Consider the following 17,908-nt stretch of genomic DNA (forward strand, 5'->3'; position numbering starts at 1 on the left):
GGGGGCTTTTTTTGTATTGGGGCATGGGGGAGGGGGTTGCTAGATAGAAATTTCTGCAGTTATCCTTTAATTACTAAATCAGCAGTCAGAAGTTTATTAACATTTAAGTGCGACGTACATTATTACTTTAAAAATGAAATAATGACATTATGACCACCAAAGACGTTTTATGGTGTGATGAAATCATATATAGATACATAGACCTTTTTTTTTTTAAATTTTCACGTCAGAAATGAATACCCCTTCTGTTTCAACAAGTTTTCATCTCCCGAAAGTTGGAACAGCGATAAAATGATGTAGATCTAGCTGTATCGGACTTATAAACATATAAAACAGTTGTGACTAAGCAGGTTTAAGCAGGAACGGGAGGATAGACATGTATCATAATGAAAGCTACATGAATAATTATAACTCTATACATCATCTTACGATCACTGTGCCATCAGATACCAGGAAGATCTGCAGTAGTAGAAAATTTAAAGGACAAACCTTTTTACAAGTATGGACTCAACAGGGGTCACTTAGGCAAAAAGGCTGGACCAATTTATATGTAAGGAGGATTTAACCAAGGTATGTTTTTGCAAAAAGGCCAAACCAATTAATAAGTATGGAGAATTCAACTGAGGTCTGCCTAGGCAAAAAGGCCAAACCAATTTATAAGTATAGAGGATTCATCTGAGGTCTGTTTAAGCAAAAAGGCCAAACCAATTTATATGATTGGATGATTCAACCGAGGTCTGCTCTGCAGTAACAAAAAGGCCAAACCAACTTAGATAAATTATTAAAATGTCAAGTTCAACACAAACAACAATAAAATAAAATAAAAGCATAATAATAGTGCATTATTAGAATCCTCAAATCATGTCGTGATGAAAAGTCGTATTGTACTTTATCCTATAGCTACAGTTCGCTCATCTGTCATCTCTCCTGGTCTCTGTTTGTCCCCTCCAGTATTTTCTACCATTACTGTGATCGTATCACGTGTTGATGTAATTATGTCACCACCAAGAATATCATCACCAGCAGTAGTTCACACTTGTAATATGTATCGTATCCATGCAACCTATCACTTTGCTGCAAGTGTTGAAAGTGAATTAGTACCAGCACTATTTAAATAATTTTAAGTTAACTTAACCTGTTAAATGGATTGACACCAATAACTTTTAAAATAAACAAAATTTGTCTCCCTTTATACCAGAAATTATCTCCCTTGATTCAAAAAGTAAATCTTTCTTGATTCCAGACATTAGTTCTCTTTGATTTAAGAAGAAATATCCCTTGGTTCTGGAATGAATTTCCTCTGATTCAAGAAGTTATCTCCCTTCATTCCAGAAACAATTGCCCTTGATTCCAAAAGTGCTTTCCCTTAAATCAAGACATGAATAATTTTCTTTGATTCATGAAGGCAAACATTTTAAATTTTCAATTAATTTAATGTATGACCATTTTGAAATTATACCTATTAATAGTGACCTCAAACCATCCCCCACAATGAAACAAACACGTGGTCTACAACAGAAAAACATTAACAAAACTACTGGGTAACCAAAGCAGTGCCTTGCAGCATGCATATCTTATGAACATTTGATGGCCAGCCGTGGGGGCTGGGTAAGCATGTGTTAGAGACATATATAACTATTTCTCCTGTCCCTTTAAGCCAGTACATCCCTGATGATTTGTCAGGGCCAACTAATAATTATAATTATAATCAACATTGTTTTATATATATAGTGCTAGTATTGAGTATTTTAATCCAGTCCGAATTTTGTCTCCCTTCAAAACTACTAACATTAAAAGTACATAATTAATTGATTTTATTGAGTATTTTAATCCAGTCCGAATTTTGTCTCCCTCCAAAACTACAAACATTAAAAGTACATAATTAATTGATTATATTGAGTATTTTAATGGTGTCCAAATTATTGAAGGAAAAAATAATCTTAGACTCAACTCTGCAACTGTAGAAATATCAGTTATTTTTTACTTTTTGATGATATTTCAATTAACAGTTTTTATTTAAATGTTAGAAATTGTATTTTTTTTAAAGATAGGACAGCATATGAAATTTTCTTTCTGTGTAGGATGCACCAAACGACATTTGCCCACGAATACTGAAAGAAATTGGGGGAAAAGGAGGAAATATGTGAAAAAGGAGACAAATATGCGGACTGATAATTATTTCTTATTAAAGTATTTCCCATCTAATACATACAGAAGTAGCACATTCTGATTTCATCAAATTTATTAGCTAAAAGAAAAGTCAACAAATCACATCAAAAGAAAAATGTCTTACAACTGCAAACAGAATTTTTCGCTCGCATGTTGCAGCAAAAACCTGATCATATCTCCAAACTATTAAATACCTCTAAGATTGTACATCTGTGAGGAAGATAGATCTGGAGTTGATGTTTTTCTACTAAGTACTATATTATTGACTCCACTTTCGATTCCCAGGCCAGGATATTTTTTACGAAACCCTAACCTTCCCGTTATCATTGTCATCTATGTAGATTTTCTATGATTAAAGGATAAAAACTGTCTCCTTATTAATAAAGAAATACATTTACCAGAGTTTTATCATGACTTTTCCATCCCAAAGTAATTACGACAAAGATTTGGTGCTGACGAATCAGGAATTAATTCAATTATAATCATTATCGAATACGATTGCTTTCCACCAACAGCTAATAAACATTATGCTTTCTTTGCATGTCAAATATAATTTCTCTGAAATTTTAGAGACGTTTCACATCAAAATGGTGACAATATTGTTAAAATTGACAAACAGACTTGTTTGACATTTGCACAAATTTTTGATGATGGAACTCTTAATTAAAGGAGATAGTCATATTAAAGACATCGTTAAACAGACTTAACCTCTAGTGTTTATCATGAAACACTAATGTAACGAAGATGGTCATTTGACAATTTAAGGTAGCATACAGCCTTAAACAGACTGAACCAGTATGTAACGTAGCATCTATGGTGTTAGCACGGAACTCTTCTGTAATGGAGAAAATCATGTCAAACTGTAATGTAACCTACAGCCTTAAACAGATTGAACCTTGCAGTATGTACGTATAACCTATTAAGTAGAATCTCACTTCTGGTGCTCAGCTTGGAACTCTTCTGTGATGAAGATAGTCATGTCGTACAGCAAGGTAACATACAGCCTTAAATAGACTGAACCAATTTGTACTGGATCACCTCTCGGGCTGTTTTCTGTTGAATCACATGGACACAAAAGAGAGATGCAGAAAATTCCAACAATGACAAATATTTGGGTAATCATGGCAGCCATCCTGCATCGTCTTACAACCTTCACTTTTACTGCTATTTGAAACATCGGCTCGAAATAACGTAATCAGGTAATATCAAATTTTATTCCCTTCCAGGGAAGACTTCTGTCTTTGCCTGTATAAAGGATAACTGCAACAAGATACCACAGGTAATTTATATTGGATCAGAGGTCAATAAAGCACAAATCACGTTGTTTACAATTAAAGAAGAGAATTTCTTTATAATATCCATGAGAAAAGAAAGCGAGAAGTTTGCATGATACTATACATAGAGTTTTCCCATGATATATGTTATTATGTAGTTAATATGTACTAGATTATACTGTATTCACCATATCAGGTTCCCGTGTTGGCTAAATGAAACTGCAGAAGACAGTGGGATGTGGGAGGAGGGTGTGGGTGGGGGATGGGTGTGGCTTTGTTTATTCATCTTGAGATTAAAAAAAAAAAAAAAAAATCCTAAAAATCCTGTTTCTGGTCTGTCTGTTTTTAGGATTTATGCTTCATTAGTCATATACATTTATTCTGACTTTACCGACACCTGATTTTGAGACATCCTGTTATATACAGTAAAACCTGACTTTATTGTCACCTGACTTTAGGACATCTTGTTATATACAGTAAAACCTGACTTTATTGACACCTGACTTTAGGACATCCTGTTATATACAGTAAAACCTGACTTTATTGACACCTGACTTTCAGGACATTCTTTAATATACAGTAAAACTTGACTTTACTGAATCCTGTAGAGTATGGCTATCCTATCAAACCTAATAATGGTTATTTAATGTCAATGCTTGGGACAAAGAGTTGTTTCTTTAAATTTGATCAGGAAATGCAGATTTTGTTTCCTTGCTTTTGAAAATTGGTTTAGATCATGCATATTGGACCCATCCCACCCTCCTCAAAATATGTCACCTGTCCTAAACTCAAGTACAATTTCATCTCCAATAATACATGACCATTCCCCAGTGTTATGTAAGACTACCCACACTGCTGAGGTAATGTGGGAGGGAGGGGTTACCTGCAAGTCCAGACAGGTGAGGTGTCTCACCTGTAGGTGTCTCACCTGTAGAGATTACAGGTATTATAAGTCATCAGGTGTCCAGTCTTGTAGTATTAACTGTGTATAGTCGAGTCACAGATAATCTTGTCCCTTTGTTTATACTTTGCGATTTACATTGTTTGCTCGGTGAATTTGAAGGGATGTCTAGAATAGTTGTGGTCAGATGAGGGAGGATTCTAGATATTATCTACACCGAGCTGTCACTTCACAAAAAGAACAATATAAGTGTGTGCTGAGGCAGTTTTCCAGGTACATACGTATATACCTACTTGTATAAATTACACAACACAGTGACTGTGTGACCGGAATATTAACTCAATCACCCCTACATATTAACATTGGACTCACCGAGTCTTTAATTTGGTAACGTTCAAATGTGATTAAGGGGTGAATGGGTTAAGTCTGTGTCCCTTACCCACCCACACAGGATCACCTTGTGTTTTAATGTGTATACTGTTTCTCAACATAGCAGGGATATATAAAACATTTGTCCATGCATAAGGATTTTCAAAATATCAATGCAAAACCAATTTCTAGGAAATTTTGAAATTGATTTTTGTATGCTGGCATGCAGTGAAAAGTCCAAGTTCATTCATTCATTCATTCATTCATACAAAATGTTACATGTAGGCATCATTCACTTGATCATTCATTCAAAATATTACCTTATGCATTCGCTTCGTTAATTCACACTGGTACCTGTATATGTATTTAAATGTACATGCAATCACTGGCACTGTAGTCAATGCTATAATCCTGTGAATGTGCCCATTCAGGGAAGTTATGAAGCTCATAGATGTACAGTGTGTGTTGTGAACTATTTATAGACCACGGCTACAAAGACACTGAAACATAATATACCATACCAATAATACCCAGTGTCAGATATTTATGAAGTTACTCGGGTACACAAGATTTATATAACAGAACTCACTGCACTAGGAACATAATGTACTAAAAAGACTGTTACTAAATCAATCTAAAGGACCCCTCGAGACTCGGCATGACTTCTCATTTACAACCAGCACTATAAGCATGAGTATTCAAAAAAGATTCCTGTTATTCTTTGATTGTTTCAGCTATGAATTACAAATACTTAACCAATTTGGTTTTGGGCATATGACCTATAATAACTTGTACGCATACATAGGCTACAATATAAACGCAGATCTCACATTATAGACTTCAATATCAACGCAGATCTCACATTATAGACTTCTATATCAACGCAGATCTCACATTATAGACTTCAATATCAACGCAGATCTCACATTATAGACTTCAATATCAATGCAGATCTCACATTATAGACTTCTATATCAACGCAGATCTCACATTATAGACTTCAATTTCAATATTAATCATACATTTGCAGTAATTTATGCTAATTTCAGGATAGGAAATTTCAAAGACTACTTCCTAAAGTTTAGTTCATATGTATATATTAATATTGGAAGTTAGAAGGAGATTTGTGTAGGAGTTACCTCCCCTATACAGCTTTTAATTAGCATAGTTAATTATAATACAGAATTGCATTCTTGTGTACATTCCCAATATGTCAGCAACTGATTTTACAGCTGCTGATCGTCCATGATATTTTACTAGTTTCAAATGTTAACCTCTCATAAATAGGAGGTACTAATCAAAGTAATGAGGCTTATATCCTTAAATGGCAAATCATCAATTTGTTTGATCAGTATATAAATGTTAATTCTTCCAACACAACAACAAGTTTCTTCAAAATGTTTCTGTAAGAAAATCATTTTGTGAACTCATATGGTATGTGTCTAACTTCCAGAAGATCCCAACATTGGGAAACTTAGGAAATATCTTTTATAAACAACAATTTGGACATTTGGTTACAATTCATGATCAACATACTTGAAAACATACACTGTCAATTTTCAGGATGCAAATAACATATTATATTGCTAGCTTAACCCTTTCACCACCTTAGACCATAATGGACTCATCCAGAGCAATGCATGGTAGAGTCTACTAAAGATGCAGAGGGGTGAAAGAGTTAAATAATATTTATGGGAGATAAGTCTCTAACGTTGAAGGTTTAAGGAAGCATATTCCCTTAAATATTCCAATTGAACAACGGTCAACAATTCTAATAACCTCTCTGGCCAAGGAACACATTTCAGTTTGTCAAGGTTAAAGGTCATGTCCCCAGAAGCCTTCATCGATATACATCTTTACTTATGAATAACATATTTTTGTGTATTCATATCTGTTTTGATGTCCTCAGGTAACTTTTGTAGGTTGCATGAATATATGTTTCAGGGACAACAAAGGGAACAGTTAAAAACAGTATACACCTTTCTGGACACATCAATCGCCTCTATGGATACTGGTCACTAGCGGTCATCTGCCCCTGACCTTCATGAACCTGTAGCTCTAGAATTATGTGCCACAAACTTCCTAGCTCACGATTAATCAACTGTGATGGCTCTAGGTACTGTTTGACAGGTATAGACAGATAGTTACAAAATTACAATGCTTAGATTTGGAGTAAAAGATCAAAGGGTGTCTACCTGGTTCAGCTCTAGACTTGGGCATCTGTGACTGTTAAACAATGGTGTCTTGTCAGGGGACAGGGGGAGACCAATAGTCAACTGTATATGCCTTTGGTTCCCATCAGATGTCTTAGCACAAATGACCACAATATACACCACAATATATGGTAAATATCATTGATTTTCACTACAATTAAAAGATCACAATTTTCTAAGGCGTACACCCCCGGTCTATGGATATATGTTCACACTTCTGTCTTTTGAAAGAACAATAGTCTACCTTACTCTGATATGCACATGTGGATCGTTTACTAAAGAGTTTCATTCTAAACGAAAACTTTAAAATATCTATAAGGAATGGCAATAAATTTGGGTTAGGGAAATTAATTCTGATAAACACATCTGAAAGTTACACAAGAATTTATAACTGTATTGAATATTCTTAGATAAGTCAAAATATAATTAAATGTTAATTAAATGTTTCTAAGGGACATAACTCTTATCTACATGTATTTTGTGTAAGATTGCATACACCCTTAGTTGTACATACAAGCATATATACATACATACTTGTTTTCAAGAATATGATAATAAGACTGATCATAAGTTTAAAGTATTTACCTCATTTCGATCAATACACCTGTCTGTACAGGTGTGCATATTGCAATCAACAAACTCATTATCTCACCTGAATAATCAAAATTTCTATCATTCCTTTTTAACATTCAATGAATCACAAATGAGGAATTAGTCGTTTTATGCTTTACACCAATTCTGCAAATCCTTTATCTACCGTTATCGTTGGGAAAAAACTAAACATGAATACAGCCATGACAAAGTTCAGACCTAAATGGGAAAAGAAAAAAAAAACAATTTAAAAAAAGGGGCGTTTCTTTTTTTAAAGATACAAATCTTCCTCATTATCACTAGAAGCAAATCAGGGCGATAATGAATTCAATTTAAATACACCATCTGTAAATCTGGGGTTAAATCTCTCGACAATTATATACCTCCAAGGAATTACGCTCAATTTGATTGTTTATCAACGGGTGATCTGTGGGTACTGTAAATACGATCGGCACCTTTGGGAAGGGAAAACACAGCTTGTGAGCTCATCAGATTGGGTCAAATGTAAAAGGTCTTTGCATAAATTATTAAACACTGCAACAGAATGGAAAATAACGAATATAATATACATATTTAATTTTGTTATAGGGTATGAATTTCTTTTTTGGCAAGTTCATCTGTTTATGAATGCAGAAAAATATACGAGTTTCAATTGCTATTCAATTTATAGGATCAATATGCAAATAAAATTGATTTAATGTATTTAATTATCATTATAGGGATCTAAATATAATTATTCAAAAACAGTCATTGTGTGCAACCCTCATTATCTGAATGATAGTTCTGATAAAAAGGTCAAGGTCACAACTAACTACAAAATATCTGTAAGACATGAATGCCTTGTTAGCCCTATGGGTGACATATAAATAGCAATAGTGACCTTGGCCCAGTGACCTTTGGACCCTGAAATACTAATTCGTCTCAGGTATTCTGATACTTTAGTACAAACTTGAAAATCTGAAATGAAGTTGTAAGACAGCTTCATGACAATCGGGATACCACTGATGGGACAGGAAAACATGGGTTCATTATACAGTGGGTTTTTTTTGTTAATTTGAGATTGGGTTTGTTTGTCTCATTTTGGGAAGGAAATATACCAATTATGAAGAAAAAATTCTGGAGTAATCTGCCAAATTTTGAAATCAACCATAAATATGAAATAGTTCAGAGTGGGAAAGGAACCTTATTATTGGCCCAGCAAAGCACTGGTATATCTCCCCTTTAAAATGGTGTTGCATAAAAATCCATTTTATGAGACACCAATCTTGTCAATGATAAGCAATAGTGCTAATACTATTCATTAATAAACCCCTTTACTTGTTTGGATATTAAACATGATGTTCTGATGTCTAATTAAATAAGATATTCAATAATCATAATGAAATATTTGATAAAGTATAACTAACTTGTGCATTAAAATTTGATTTTTTTTTTTATCTGTTTTGAAAAACCTTAATCACAAAATGGAGAAAATATACATAAAAAGAACCTTGACCTTTGATCTTGGGCAGACAAGAGGATGATCTACAATAAGTAGACTTTGTGAAGGGGCAATATATACACAAAATCCAAACTTTCTATTTAACTTGTAAATTTTGAAGTCTTTTGTTTACAGCCGGTATATTTTATGGGATTTTCCCATTGTTTGCCTCTGACCTTTTGATTACAAATGTTTTTGATAAAGCGACCTATGAAAATGAAAAAGAGGAAGCACGAACTAGGGGGTAGGGCGGCGTTGTATGATGCAGACAGGAAATTTTGTTTACAGAAAAAAGATCAAACGATTCAATCCCATCCTGTACCTTTATCTACTGTTTTTGTGTTATTCTTGGCAAAGGCAGCATCTTTTTTTCAAAGTAAAAGCCCATTTTTATATTTTGTGACCTTGACCTTTGTCCTGTGCAGAAGTATCTGTGAGAAACAAAACTGTACAGAACAAACAAAAACAACCAGTTTTTGTACTTATAATATATTATTGATGTCAACACAATTTGACAGAAAATTAATAACTTTCAACTTTTTTCACCATTTTTTTTTTTAAATACTCATATCAAGTGTTATACAGCATACCAAGTGTGTATACAGCATTATTCAGCATACCAAGCATGTGTTCAGTGTATACATGTATACACACTTGTTATACTGTATAACATACTGTATAGCATACCAGCTTCACTGTATATCAGCATATACAGCAAACCAAGTTTACATACAGCTTACTGGTTATTTACCATACCAAGCATGGGTACCGTGTATACGCACTTGGTAATGGTATACATAGCATACCAGCTACACTGTATATCAGCGTATACAGCATAACAGCTTACTGGTTATTCATCATACCAAGCATGTGTACAGTCAATACACACTTGGTAATGGTATATACAGCATACCAGCTACACTGTACACCAGTGTATACAGCAAACCACGTTTAAGTACAGGGGACCGGTTATTCACCATACCAAGCATATGTACAGTGTATACACAGTTGGTAATGGTATACACAGCATCCCAGCTACACTGTATAACAGTGTATACGGAAAACCAAGTATACGTACAGCTTAACTGTTGTTCACCATACCAAGCATGGGTACCGTGTATACGCACTTGGTAATGGTATACATAGCATACCAGCTACACTGTATTGTACCAGTGTATACAGCAAACCAAGTTTTCATACAGCTTACCGGGTATTTACCATACCAAGCATGGGTACAGTATATACACACTTGGTAATGGAATACACAGCATACCAGCTACCCTGTATACCAGTGTATACAGCAACCCAAGTATACGTACAGCTTACCTGTTGTTCACCCTACCAAGCATGGGTACAGTATATACACACTTGGTAATGGAATACACAGCATACCAGCTACACTGTACACCAGTGTATACAGCAAACCACATTTAAGTACAGCTTACCGGTTCTTCACCATACCAAGCATATATACAGTGTATACACACTTGGGAATGGTATACACAGCATACCAGCTACACTGCATACCAGTGGATACAGCAAACCAAGTTTACATACAGCTTACCGGTTATTCACCATGCCAAGCATGTGTACAGTGTATACACACTTAGTAATGGTATACACAGCATCCCAGCTACACTGTATAACAGTGTATACGGAAAACCAAGTATACGTACAGCTTACCGTTTGTTTACCAGACCAAGCATGGGTACAGTGTACACACACTTGGTAATGGTATACATAGCATACCAGCTACACTGTACACCAGTGTATACAGCAAACCACATTTAAGTACAGCTTACCGGTTATTCAGCATACCAAGCATATGTACAGTGTATACACACCTGGTAATGGTATATACAGCATACCAGCTACACTGTACACCAGTGTATACAGCAAACCAAGTATACGTATAGCTTACTGGTTATTTACCATCCCAAGCATGGGTACAGTGTATCCACACTTGGTAATGGTATACCCAGCATACCAGCTACGCTGTATTATACCAGTGTATACAGCAAACCAAATATACGTACAGCTTACTGGTTATTTACCATCCCAAGCATGGGTACAGTGTATCCACACTTGGTAATGGTATACCCAGCATACCAGCTACGCTGTATTATACCAGTGTATACAGCAACCCAAGTATACGTACAGCTTACCGTTTGTTTACCAGACCAAGCATGGGTACAGTGTATCCACACTTGGTAATGGTATATACAGCATACCAGCAAATACAGCATACCAAATGTGTGGTATACACAGCATACCAGTTATTCACCATACCAAGCATGGGCACAGTGTATACACACTTGGTAACGGTAAACACAGCATACCAGCTACACTGTACACCAGTGTATACAGCAAACCAAGTTTTCATACAGCTTACCGGTTATTCAGCATACCAAGCATATGTACAGTGTATACACACTGGGTAATGGTATACACAGCATCCCAGCTACACTGTATACCAGTGTATACAGCAACCCAAGTATACGTACAGCTTACTGCTTATTTACCATACCAAACATGGGTACAGTGTATACACACTTAGTAATGGTATACACAGCATTCCAGCTACACTGTATACCAGCGTATACAGCAAACCACGTTTAAGTACAGCTTACCGGTTCTTCACCATACCAAGCATATGCACAGTGTATACACACTTGGTAACGGTAAACACAGCATACCAGCTACACTGTACACCAGTGTATACAGCAAACCAAGTATACGTACAGCTCACCTGTTGTTCACCATACCAAGCATGGGCACAGTGTATACACACTTGGTAATGGAATATACAGCATACCAGCATCTACAGCATACCAAATGTGTGGTATACACAGCATACCAGCTTCTCTGTATACCAGTGTATACAGCAACCCAAGTATACGTACAGCTTACCGTTTGTTTACCATACCAAGGGTGGGTACAGTGTATACACACTTAGTAATGGTATACACAGCATAACAGCTACACTGTATACCAGCGTATACAGCAAACCACGTTTAAGTACAGCTTACCGGTTCTTCACCATACCAAGCATATATACAGTGTATACACACTTGGTAATGGTATATACAGCATACCAGCATATACAGCATACCAAATGTGTATACAGCATAACTGTTATTCAGTAATACAGTATACCAAGCATGTGCACAGCGTATACACACTTGGTATATGCTGCATACCAGCTACACTGTATATCAGCGTATACAGCATAACAAATGTTACACAGCGTACCTGTTATTCAGCGTACATTCAGTACCTGCGGTTTTGTGTTGTAACTCAAAGGTGGAGATTGCTGATATATTATCATTGCTCTGTACATTGACGATTTTATTACGTCTTAAAACAATAAGACCAGTTCATAAATTCAGAATTTATTCCCCAAGGCAATAACGGTGTCACAGAACTGATCTATCTATGGAGTGATTTCTACCCTACTCTGCCAAATCAAATATCAATTTTGTCACCTCCAAGCTTTGAAGTTTTTCCTATAAAGTGATAAAATTTAAAACGAGATTTGAACAGTGGACAAGAAAACAAAAGTAAGAATGGGTTTGACATGTCCTTGGCAAGCGGCGACAGACTTTTTCACAGCTATCTTATAGCTTTATCTTCGTTAATAAACAGGTATATATACCGACCTGAAAACCTGTATAGAGTATATGTACATGTACCAAATCAAGTTTACCTGTGCTACAGGAAAATTGGGAGATAAATCACCTGTTAGATTAAATAATACCCTTGTTTAAAGGTGTTTTCCTATAAACGTAACAGATTGATTATACAAATACAGTTAATTCCACTTATTGTAATGCTGTTTAATATCACATTTTGCTTAATATCATATTTCTTAATAACACAATTTTTCAGTTTGAACATTATAGGCGCAACTTTCGTAAATATTCCTTAGCATATCTGAAGATTTTTCTTAACTAAAACAACTCTTTCCCTTTTGGGAAATAGTGGTCGTGGAAAAAATATCCTAACTTGAAATGTTACAAGAAATTGAGATCTGCTGTTGGGCAAATAGTATTTGTGGGAAAAATCTACCTTACAATGTAAAGATAAGCAAGTCAGCTGTTCAAAAGGTGTCTTCAAATACATATGTTTGTTTTCTTATTACAAGAAGTCATATTTGTAAAGTATTTAAAAGCAGACCCATAAAAAGTTAAAAAACATGCGATTTATTTAATTTTGATAAAATATGGATATTTTGAATTTAAAATCATCACCATCAGGAAAAAAAATCCTTTGGTAAGTTAGCTGACAAAACAAATGAGACAGAAAAGTTATGTAATTGAAAACGAATGACGGTCATTTGGTTGTTATCAGTAACGATTTAATTCCCAGGGATTATCCAGTCAAATAATCATGACACTGATGTCAAATGTCACCATAAACTCAACTTCAGCATGTGTTACTGTATGGTCACCATCTTCCCATGACTAATGAGGACTACCCTCCCACAACCCCCACCCACAACCCCAAACCTACAGCCCTATTCTGAACCTGACAATCCCTAATCCCCTCCCCTCCCCCACTACACACACACCTCCAAACATCTCCTATTCCCCTACTACAGCCCACCAGACTCCCCAACCACATGACCTATTTGTTAATGTTTAGTAATGCTAGGCAGTGGTTGAGTAACACAGAAAATAATCTGCCAGATAACACATTTCCCTGAATAAATACCCTTGAGATCTGTTTTTGCCAGATTGTTGGCAAGTTATGGCATGAGAATGAACCATGTACTCAAATGATCTGTTTCCTCATTCACAACATTTCCTCGTGGTCCGGAGGTTCGCTTCCTAGCTCTTCCCTTTATTGTGGTTGCTTTAGTTGGGTGTGGGTTATTTACCTACCTGCTAGTCCATATGTTTTCTGCGGTTTTCTCTACAGACGAGGGGGTGGGAAAGTGTTACTCAATCATTCACATACCCATCTTCTTCCTGTCTGACGGCGTAATTTGGTACAACTTCATCGATGACATCGTTCCGCTTAATCTGGGTGCAAGAGTCTTTATACCGCTATTGAGACACGAAGGTAAATAGGGACAGTGCAAGAGGGCATCCCTGCCAAATGCCAACTTTTGTATCTACAAAGGAATGACCTTGTTCAACCCGATTGTTTTGATCTAAACTTAGAAATTTTAAATTGAGAGGTAAATGAGATCATACTTCATTCACCCAACCTCACTGAGCTTTCCATATATTGATGAGATTCAAATGAGGTGTAAGCAGGAGGGCATATATCCCTGCCTTATGCCATCAGAATGTAGATTCTGAAAGGTTAAACAATACCAACTCAGCTGTCAGAACATAAAGTCATTATGCTTTGATTCTGGGAACAATTTGTAGAAAGACAATATAAATACATATACCCTCTCATACATGCACTCTATAAATAACCCATCTCTGACATGTACCCTTCTGTGAAAGTACCCCTAAACCCTTTAAATACTCTGTGACATAACTGGTCTGTCGATTTATACATTGCCCATGGTGTATTGACATTGTATGTGACATCAGTATTGTCCTAATAATAAATATATGTACAGTAAAACCTTGATATAATGACACTTGTTCCATTTGCCACTGCCCTTACTGCGAAATTATTTCCAAACTTCTTTATAATGCCAAAATTTCCCTGAAAAAATGTTTGCAGTATAACAAGGTTTTATTGTGTATTGTACCAGTACCTCCTGTAATACATTGTTTCTATGACATCGATGTAAAATTATTATAGGCTATACCTGGGCTAACCCCTAGTCCACACTGACCTGTCGTCCAAGCCCTACGTAAGCCTGTATGCTTTAACAGTTCCCCAGAAATGTCTGCCACACGAAAGCCACAGATTCTCCCAGACAAATTATAAAGATAAAAGGCACAATCTAAAAGTACAGTATCAAAGGTTTGAATTAAAATTCCTTTAAAAGACTTGATGATAGCTTAAAGATTTTACGTAAATCTCAATAAAAGGCTGTGATAAATTTCGCTGCAAAAACAAGCCAGGTAAAAATATCCCAGGCTATCGGCTATACTCCCCAGAAAATACAGACCCCAGCCCATTAAATTGCACTTTTTAACCTAATGTAGGTATATGAAAAATTCTTCGTTTGTTGTGGGTTAAACAAAGCCTCCTTTCGTTTTCATTTACCTTGGGTTTAAGGCTAACCCTGTCTGCGATATAAACTACACGCCACGGCTACACTGAACCTTGGTCTAATCGAGGTGTAGAGAATTTAATAAATACATCTTATTAAATACTCTGGAGGATCTAAATGTTTGTTTTTATCCAAGATCTTTGTCAACAGAAGATTTTTCTCCTTTGAAGACAGAATCCTGATAAATCTACCTATAATGGCTGTAAAACGTAAATATGGAAGTGGTCCTTATCACACGTTGTCCACAGCGAAGTGCTACGGTAAACGCCAACAACTTTTACAACAATAAAATCAACAATAAATCAAACAGCTAGTAGACTTCATCCAAATCGTTCTGCTACTGCACATCCAAATCAAATCGGAAATCAAAATCACTGATTCTTCAAATTTTTATACAAATGTTACAAGAACTTTTAAGAAAAGGAAAATAATGCAAAATTTCGTAATAATATTTAATAAGTCAGACTATGCTACTTTTGCCTTTTGTTCAATAACCTAGCTAGTTAATCATACAAAATTTAGATAATACTGTACACTGGGATATTTTATCCTCAGTTTAATTTTTGCCTTTTTCGCATTTCATAATCATGATAAATTTATCATTATGGCAAATATCCATTAACAACAAGCAAATTCGTGGAATTTATATCCCCCGCTTGCAGGACATATTGTAGGTAAACATTAAACATTATTGAGGTTAGGTTTAAACATGTGAGCATCATGCTTTTGAGACATAATGTATAGCTTGAAACTTGAAGAAGAAAACAAAGCCCGATACAGAAGTTAGACTTTTTATTGAACATGTAGGTATTACGGTGTAAATTGATCGTTTAATCCATCAGAATTTATTAACCTCATTAATTAGCCGTAAATATGCACAAATGACATTGGTTGACAAACTTAACATGAGTATGATGTGCATACAGAATTTGGTTCAAATATCTACACACTATCTGCAGCAAATATCATACGAAAATCAAAGAGTGCCCGAGATGGGTGGAAAGACAGAGGAACACAAACATTGTTATCAAGTTTGAAGGAATTTGGCTAATATTTGCTAGAGTTATTAAGCGGAATCTGCAGATAATGAGATTTTTCGATCATCAAGGGGCCATAACTCTGCCAAGTGGAGTCCGATTAAAGTGGTTGTCAAACTCAGACGAGCCCTTAATGCGTTGAACCCTGTTACTAATTTTGAATACAATCGGATAATATTTGCAAGAGTTAAATTTAACAGAAATGGCAGATAATGACGTTTTTTGTTATTCCAGGAGACACAACTCTGCCAAAGCAAGTCTGCTGAAAGTGGTCATTAAACTTGGCCGAGATCTTATGGCATTTAACCCTGCTACAAAGTTTACAGAAAATCGGTTAACATTTGTTGCAGTTATTGCACGGAAACGAAGCGTGACAGACAGACAGACAGACAGACGGTCAAACCCAAATTAATATCCCCGTTTCCATAATAAAACAGTGATGGTATTAAGAAAGGATGTCTGGAAACACAGGGGTCAGATTAGACAAGATTTCCTGTATATTGATAACATGCGATTACAAGTTTAGGCGATCAATATAAATCTATATCTTTAAAGAAAAAGGATGTTACGGTGATCGATTTTCGTACATACACACCATGAGTATTGCATAGCACTTTCACCACCCTGGAATGCACAATACATACATCAAAACACGGATCAGTTTCCCACCTACTTCATATTACCTTGTCCGTCCTTTTTATACCAACTAGATTAAAATGTGACTTGTGGGGGAATAGAGTCACATGATCTACGATTTATTTACCTTTCTAGTGTAAGTGTTATAAAGCTTCCCCACAGTCATGGTGATGGTACGCATGCTATAGTTGAACATTCTTGCAAAACAATTTCAATGGAGCTCCATCGTTTAGTTTATATATTTGAACATTCGTCTTGATTTCGTTGTATAATAATAGCCCAATTCAGCCCTTCATAAATTAACATCATTGCTTTGCACTCCAGTGCATTGAAATTCCACGGGTTGTACTCAATAAGGAGTCATCGTAACTCAGATTAGAATAGAAAACTCTCCGACTTAGGTAAGAGACAGACAACCACTTCTCAAACTGTGAATGCACTTGCTGCGGGGGTCTGTTGATTTAAGCTGCTGTCTAGATTATAGTACATACACGGACGGATTTTCGCAGCAATTCAAATTACCTATTGCAGTTTATTTATATCCATAAAACTTACACTAGTCAAGAGAATCTTTTTAAAGTGAAAGTGAAAACTCATTAATGATTCTGACCACCATATAACTATTAAGAAATATGCACACACCCTTCTTGGTCTGGAGATAAACTTCATTACTTAGAATTGGCTTGCTGCACCCATTGTAACAGACATCTAAGGCGAGATAACCGCCGATATACAGTCTATGATAAATATGGAACAGCTCTGCTACATTAATTGTATGACCCAAGAACCAGTAAGAAGTAGCACAGATTCAACTTCTGCAAATACGTTATATTCTGCACAAAATTAATTTCACAAACTGACGTTTCTGTATTTTTTGGCAGTTAGATAATATCATATTTTGGTAAACATAAACCTGTTATGTTAATTACATTAAAAAAATTGTAAGCATTAATATCTGAAAATTCAAAAATAATGGGTCAGCATGATCCCACCGTAGGCAAAACACTAGAATGATGTTGTAGATTTTCATATACACAGTTACCTCCCCTTTATT

The 17,908-nt window shown here is 35.5% G+C and overlaps 2 protein-coding genes across 9 annotated transcripts in view; one reads left to right on the forward strand and one right to left on the reverse strand.

The window, feature by feature from the left end:
- Positions 1 to 17,908, reverse strand: part of LOC110466704 (calcium uptake protein 3, mitochondrial-like) — a 164,116-nt gene that overhangs the window by 120,312 nt on the left and 25,896 nt on the right. The window lies entirely within an intron of this gene.
- The window catches only part of LOC110466706, a 115,114-nt gene that overhangs the window by 59,635 nt on the left and 37,571 nt on the right, over positions 1 to 17,908 (forward strand). The gene's annotated exons all lie outside the window — the stretch shown is intronic.

This window comes from Mizuhopecten yessoensis, unplaced genomic scaffold (genome assembly GCF_002113885.1).
Source record: "Mizuhopecten yessoensis strain PY_sf001 unplaced genomic scaffold, ASM211388v2 scaffold11143, whole genome shotgun sequence".
NCBI classification, from domain to species: Eukaryota; Metazoa; Mollusca; class Bivalvia; order Pectinida; family Pectinidae; genus Mizuhopecten; species Mizuhopecten yessoensis.